At 44.6% G+C, this 7,500-nt stretch overlaps 1 protein-coding gene across 10 annotated transcripts in view; it reads left to right on the top strand.

Moving 5' to 3' along the window:
* The window catches only part of LOC138947066 (microtubule-associated protein tau-like), a 144,840-nt gene that overhangs the window by 131,880 nt on the left and 5,460 nt on the right, over positions 1 to 7,500 (top strand). The gene's annotated exons all lie outside the window — the stretch shown is intronic.

The following is a 7,500-nucleotide window of genomic DNA, read 5'->3' as shown; positions in this document are numbered from 1 at the left end:
GTCACCCTTCTTTGGCAGTTACTAAGACTTTGCTAGATAGGATTATGCGAGAAATTAAATCGTTAGTCACTCGAACTTGTATAGCACAGAGAAGTAAACATCTTGAAGTGGAATATTGTCTTTTGTTCGATATGACAACGCATGGATTGGTGCTTTCTTTCTTGGTTCTTTGTTTCCTTATTTACTTTGAAGTTTATTCTGTATTCTTTGCAGGAGCATAAACAGAAGCATGGTAACAATTAACTACTGCTTGAGACGCAAAATTAATTTATTTTGACAATTTTCACAAGAAAAATTGCCAGGGAAAAGTTCGTTCTTCTTGTACTGAGAAGTATATTAAACACTGTTTTCAGAGAACATAAAAGTAAAATACACAAGAATTTCATTGGAAATAAATATCCCACATCCAAAACCAAGTACCTAATCTCTGCAGAAAGCCGAACTCGAAGAAATACTGAAATTGAGAACAAACCGTGTCTTGGAACACGAAGAAAATAATATAGGACCACATAAAAAATAAACAAGAGGCGAAGCCTTCAAGGCTCCCGTAAGAAATCAACAAACAGTAACATAACACAAACTCACTCACTCCGTAACACACACAGAATAGTCAGGTTATAAATACAAGCCACTTTACCTATGCAGCATGGTGACCCTACAATATGCGAAACATGTCGACTGCAGCAGCCTGGTTCTTAAAATAATTCTGACGGTCAACACAGCCAGAAATGCCAACAAAGACAAGAAAGCTGTTGCAAGGTAAGCTTACCAAACGTTACATAGCGAATCATATGATAGTGCGTAAACAGCAAACAGTAGATCTACAATCAAAGAGAGGATCGAGTCTGGAATGAAACGCGATACAGATCTAGCATTCAAAAACTGTCTTTCACGTTCAAGGAAGTTGTTGCAAAGTACTTAAGACTTACTAAATTGTACAGACAAAACCATGACAGTGCATGTTTTGAATCTGAGGAAAAAATCGTGATCATTTTGACTTTGAGAACAGATTCATTCTGTTTCCTTATATCTGCATGTTCAAGTAAATGATGGACAGTTTTTTTCGGGCAGAGTAAACTTAACTTGAGACTCTACTGCAAGTCTTGAAATTCACATAAATCGAACCACGAGCAAAGACATCCAAACATTACAGGCACTTTAGATCAACTCATTTCACTAGAGGTGACTGCCTAGCACTGTGTTTGACATCCGTGTCTGCTGAAATAAAAAGAAATTAAAACAAAACGGATTAACAGTAGGTGACACGTTATGAGAGTGGGAGACACTAGATCTGTCTCTGAACTTACCGGGATACGGCTGCAAGATCGACACTGACTGCCGCGCTTTCGACAGCTCTTCCTCGCGTGGACATTGGAAACACGCTGTGCAGATCAAATTGTAGGAAATCTCCCTTTGGTATCTTCTTTATTTACTTTTCTGGAGCTTAGAAACCGAACAACATGACATCGTCTTCCCCGGCGAATCGGCGAGGTGAGAACTGGACCACAATCCTTCGCGCGACCCCTGACCTGATCTTGACACCTGACCTGCCGTCTGCATGCCAAACACGACACAAACCAGTCAACTGCTTGTACCCCTTCAAAACCCCCCCACCACCCGTTTTCTTTGGATACACGCTTTAACTACACACATGCCGACACAATGTTGATCATTGCTTCAATAATTTGAAGATGGTGCTTGAAAATTAACCACGTGAAATGAGTATTTCGGTGTTTAGCCAAAAATGTTAAAGTTTCTACCACAGACATACACACATACATACATACGCACGCACGCACGCACGCACGCACGCACAGACAGACAGAGTTTACCATCGCATAGGCTACACTTACGTGAGCCAAAAATAAATTACATATATATATATAGGACCAAAGAAAAGCTAACTCATTAACGTATCTGCTAATATAAGCATACATAATTAAGTACGAATTCAAAAATCACATTTTTTACACATAATAATTATGTGTCTTTCTTCACACACAAAATACTAGTGACTTTTCCATTAAACACCACTTTTTTGTTGCAATATCTCGATTACAATGCAAATAGTTTTGTTTAATCTAAAAGTCACTAGTTACTTTTGTGTAAAGAAAAACGCACAAGGGAATGTAGCGCTGATGACTATACAACGAGCACTCGGTGACAGTAGCTTTCAGAGCATTTAACGGATTTGTAACGGGGGATTTGTGTGGCCTCTGTACGGGTAGATTAACCTCTTGCAGCGCGGCGCTGCACGATTTTGCTAATTAATCCCTGGATCAAATGATCGAGAGGGGTCACATGACATTCTTTCTATGCGTGTGGGCCAAGGCCAAGAGTTCAGAATCAAGAGGCACGAACGATTGCTAAGAAAGGCCGGCGACGATTTTTTTTCTTCTTCTTCTTCTGCGTTCGTGGGCTGAAACTCCCACGTACTCCCACGTACACTCGTGGTTTTTTTTTTGCACGAGTGGAATTTTACGTGTACGACCGTTTTTTACCCCGCCATTTAGGCAGCCATACGCCGTTTTCGGAGGAAGCATGCTGGGTATTTTCGTGTTTCTATAACCCACCGAACTCTGACATGGATAACAAGATCTTTTTCGTGCGCACTTGGTCTTGTGCTTGCGTGTACACACGGGGGTGTTCGGACACCGAGGAGAGTCTGCACACAAAGTTGACTCTGAGAAATAAATCTATCGCCGAACGTGGGGACGAACTCAAGCTGACAGCGGCCAACTGGATACAAATCCAGCGCGCTACCGACTGAGCTACATCCCCACCCCGGCGACGATTTAAAGGGTTAAGATATTTTGTGATATATTCGTGTACACTACATTGGGGTATGCACGTTAAAGATCCCACGATTGACAAAAGGGTCTTTCCTGGCAAAATTGTATAGGGCGTAGATAAAAATGTTCACCAAAATACCCGTGTGACTTGGAATAATAGGCCGTGAAAGGTGGATGCAGCGCCTATAGGCTGTTGATCTACTGGCCGAGGTGAATGCGTGATATATTGTGTAAAACAATTCCATCTCACACGGCATAAAGCGCTTTGAACTGGGTGGCCGAGTGGTAACGCACTTGCGCTCGGAAGCGAGAGGTTGCGAGTTCGACCCTGGGTCAGGGCGTTAGCAATTTTCTCCCCCCCTTTCCTAACCTAGGTGGTGGGTTCAAGTGCTAGTCTTTCGGATGAGACGAAAAACCGAGGTCCCTTCGTGTACACTACATTGGGGTGTGCACGCTAAAGATCCCACGATTGACAAAAGGGTCTTTCCTGGCAAAATTGTATAGGCATAGATAAAAACAAATGTCCACCAAAATACCCGTGTGACTTGGAATAATAGGCCGTGAAAAGTAGGATATGCGCCGAAATGGCTGCGATCTGCTGGTCGATGTAAATGCGTGATGTATTGTGTTAAAAATTCCATCTCACACGGCATAATAAGATCCCTGCGCCTTGAGTCCGAGTCTGGAGATACGCGCGCGATATAAGACTTCATATAATAATAATAATGAACTTCGGATAAGGCGCTTTATAAATACCCGTTATTATTATTATTATATTGATTGAGGAAACACTTGAGTTTTTGTTTCTTCTTTTGGTTTGTGTTTTAGCGACAAAACTAAACGAAACTCATTAATTGATCTTTATTGAGGAAACTGCACAAGAAATGTTGAGGTTTATCTTAGATTGAAATTCTCAACGAGACCATTTGCGAAGAGGACAAAATTAGATAGATTGAGCTTGCTTGGGGAAACACTGGAGATTCTGTGTGGTGTTTATTAGTGAGACACTCGAAGAAATCAGTTGCAGCTGAAAAGTTAAGGCAGTGTAAGTTTGATTGGGGAAACACTGGAGATTTTGTGTGGTGTTTATTAGTGAGACACTCGAAGAAATCAGTTGCAGCTGAAAAGTTAAGGCAGTGTAAGTTTGATTGGGGAAACACTGGAGATTTTGTGTGGTGTTTATTAGTGAGACACTCGAAGAAATCAGTTGCAGCTGAAAAGTTAAGGCAGTGTAAGTTTGATTGGGGAAACACTGGAGATTTTGTGTGGTGTTTATTAGTGAGACACTCGAAGAAATCAGTTGCAGCTGAAAAGTTAAGGCAGTGTAAGTTTGATTGAGGAAACACTAGAATTGGTCTTGTTTTGACCAAGACCAGAAAGAGCCGAGACACGTACTAGTTTTAATGCTGCGTCGCCCAAAACAAATAACGGTGTTGGGTGTGACGAAAAAAAGAACAGGGCCGGAGTGCTATGTGAATTATGAGCAGTTCTTCCAAACCCATTTAAAAAATATGAAACTTCCAACATGTTTCCGCATATTGAGCCAGATTTTGGCAAATCGACGTTGCAGTTCCGGAGCAAATGATCAAAATTGCTTTGCGAATTTGCGTTCAAACGTGTGTTTCCCATAATATAACAATGCACAGCTCGAAAATATGGCCAAAAACTAATCTATGGTACTTCGAAGAAAGAAGAATAACAACATTCTTGTCCAACACGACTTGCAATTTGCCGTGTGCGCTTTAAAATCTCCCTACCTTCAAAGCAGACGAAAAGCAGACATCTTCAAGGGAGAAGTCGTGGGTCATAAAGTCTTGCAGGACCCAAACATACTTCTGCACGCTTTTTTTTTTTTTCATGTTCAGTTGCTTCGCAAAAATGAAGTGTCATTGGTTTTCTCAACTTGTCAAGTCAGTCAAAACGACCGCAGAACACAGAACTGGGAAATGACACTGATTGAAATACGAAAGATCTCCGATGACGAGAGTATAAATGACGTCATCTGGTCACACCTATCTCGAGAACTAAGCGTCGCTCAGAACCAGCGCCCTTCCATTAGGAGGCTTTCAGGTTTGCGTTTCAGTGAGTGACTCAACGAGACAGTTGTAATCGGAGAGAGTAAAGGAATGGGAGTTTGATTGAGGAAACGACAGGGATGTGGTTCTAACTTGGTGTGTGGCAACCACACACAGAGACAAGGAGGAAAAGGGAAATCGAAGATAAAAAATAATCGCTCTTGAGTTTTGCCTGAGTGGCTGCGCAGTGGGTTAGTGTTTTGCTAGCGGGTTACGAGGTCGCACATGTTCACTCTCTGACGCAAGGAGAATTATAAAAGCGAGCGCACAACCAGCCCGTGTCCGTATTTCTTTGAGTCAACTAAGCGGTGTATTACAACAGGTACACACTCTTGTGTGAAAGGGAATCGATAGCGATCTAGGGGTGGTTTGCGTTTGAATGGCGGCACCGTTTGTACCGATATCTGCTTTTCACTTGCAGCGATAGATATAGAAACGTTTTGTCTGGTTTAGGACATGGAATTCTGTTAGTGCGTCGCGTCGTTGGATACCCTTTTCAGTGCAAGCGAAGTGCTGGTTTCCTTGTGCGAGAAACTTGTGAACAGTTTCTATTTCAGCGTAGCGTTTCAAAATTCAGGCTGTTTCAGGAAATCAACACTGAGCGTTGAAGAGCTGTGCTGGAACAAAATACAACTGGATTACTGTGTGTTGCTGCGATACACCTCTTTGCATAATTAGTGTGAAGTTGATATTTACCTCAAGTAGTTGAATGAAAACAGTTTCATCTCTGAACTTGTGGCTGGATGTGTTTGGTCGAGTCGACGGCAGGTCTGCCCAAAGTGTGACATTAGTTCAGGAAAACAGGTCTGTGGAACCGACAATCAAGCAGTGACAACAACTATTCAGTCAAATCTTCCATCTTAAGTTCGTGTTCAATCCAGTTCACAGCAGTCTTGCATAGCGTGGAATCGCTTTAGAAACACAAGTCGGTCAACACTACCAGCCAATCTGCGGTAAAACCTGTCGGGAGCCCTTGTAGACTATTTGATTTACGTCTGTTCAGCGTTTTAGCGGTCTTGACTCTAACTTCAGCAACACAGAACTAGACTGGAGCTCACAACATGATGTAAGCAGCAGCGGCAGTGTGATCTGATGGCGCCTAGGGGAGACGATACAATGTCGACACAGGCGGCCCACAAATACGGTTCCTCCGCTGTCAGGGACATTAGTTACGTCACAGGGTCCAAGACCCCTTACGTGCAGGTCAAGCAGCGCCAGAACGGTCAGTACGTGGTGGTGGAGAGACTCCCAGTTCACCACAAACCTCGCAACCACGGCCTGCCCACCCTGCAGCAGTCGCTGGCCGAGTCTGAAGTGAAGCTCAACTCTCTCAAGCCGGGCTGGATGCCAACGCCGAAAGTGCGAGAGAACTATAAGCCTTACAGGAACCCCATCCCTGCCTTGCCGCCCATCAACCTGGGCTACAAAGACAAAGCTAACCCCATGGTGGGCAGCCTGGACAACGTCCGCCACGAACCTGGCGGCGGCAGGACGGCCATCTTCAACGAAAAGGTCACCTGGGACGCCAGGCCCAAGGTCGGGTCTCTCGACAACATCGACTACAACAAGGGCCCCGGCCGCGGCCTCACCACGAAGAGCGATCCCGGGTCTTCTGGACGTATATCAGACATGCTGGGGAGGTCACCGCGCTACGGGGCTCTGGCCGCTTCAGGAGCTCTAGGGCCTAGCATGCACTACACTCCCGGCGGGGGAGAAGTCTTCAACAAACCCAACCGCTTCAGGAACGTTCGCCCCAGAGTCGGGTCGCTGGAGAACATCGGACACACGCCCGGAGGCGGTGACGTGATGGTTGAACACCGTCCGACCCGCTGGAGGTCCGACGCCAGGATTGGCTCCCTGGACAACGTTCACCACGTCCCCAGAGGCGGTGACATCTCCATCCCGAACCAACGCGTGGAGTGGCAGGCCAGGCCTAAGATAGGCTCACTGGACAATGTCACGCACAGGCCTGAGCCCAGCGCGGTTTCCATCCCCAAGAACAAAGTGTCGTGGTTGGGACGATCTCGTGTAGGCTCCCTGGAGAACATTCACCACAGGCCCGGCGGGGGCACGGTACACATCGTCAACAACAGGATCCGCTGGAAGGCTCAGCCCAGGATCGACAACAAGCCGCCCCGGAGAATGAGTCACGGCTCTTCGCTCGACTCCTTAGATTCAACATGTAAGAATCAAACAACAAGAATTGTAGGTTAATGGGGACGTTTGTTATTGACAAAACAAAAACCGTTTCGTTTGCTAGAACGTCGACCCACTTGTCTTTGAAGCAGACAGACAGACAAACACTTGTGATACACATAGTCAACTTAACTTATCTTAGGCCAAAAAAAAAGTCTGTTTACGGTAACATAGGCCAAAAAAATAGGGTCGGTAGGTCGGGATTTTTTTTATTTTTGTTTTTTCCCCCAAAAACATATTTTTACGTTATTTTTTTCTTTTTTTTTTCCCCAAATGCCAAAAAAAAGTCTAGGGTCGCGCGAAAAAAATAGGGTCGGTCGGGTTACCGTAAACAGACTTTTTTTTTTTTGGCCTTACAATCGTGGATGCAACTACGCGACCCTGCCGGCATCTGGCAAGCGAGTTGCATCTACGATTCTAAGATAAGTGAATGTTGG

The sequence above is a fragment of the Littorina saxatilis genome, linkage group LG14 (assembly GCF_037325665.1).
Source record: "Littorina saxatilis isolate snail1 linkage group LG14, US_GU_Lsax_2.0, whole genome shotgun sequence".
Classification (NCBI taxonomy): domain Eukaryota; kingdom Metazoa; phylum Mollusca; class Gastropoda; order Littorinimorpha; family Littorinidae; genus Littorina; species Littorina saxatilis.
Note: the sequence above shows the minus strand (reverse complement) of the source record. Positions and strands in the feature narration are given on the sequence as shown.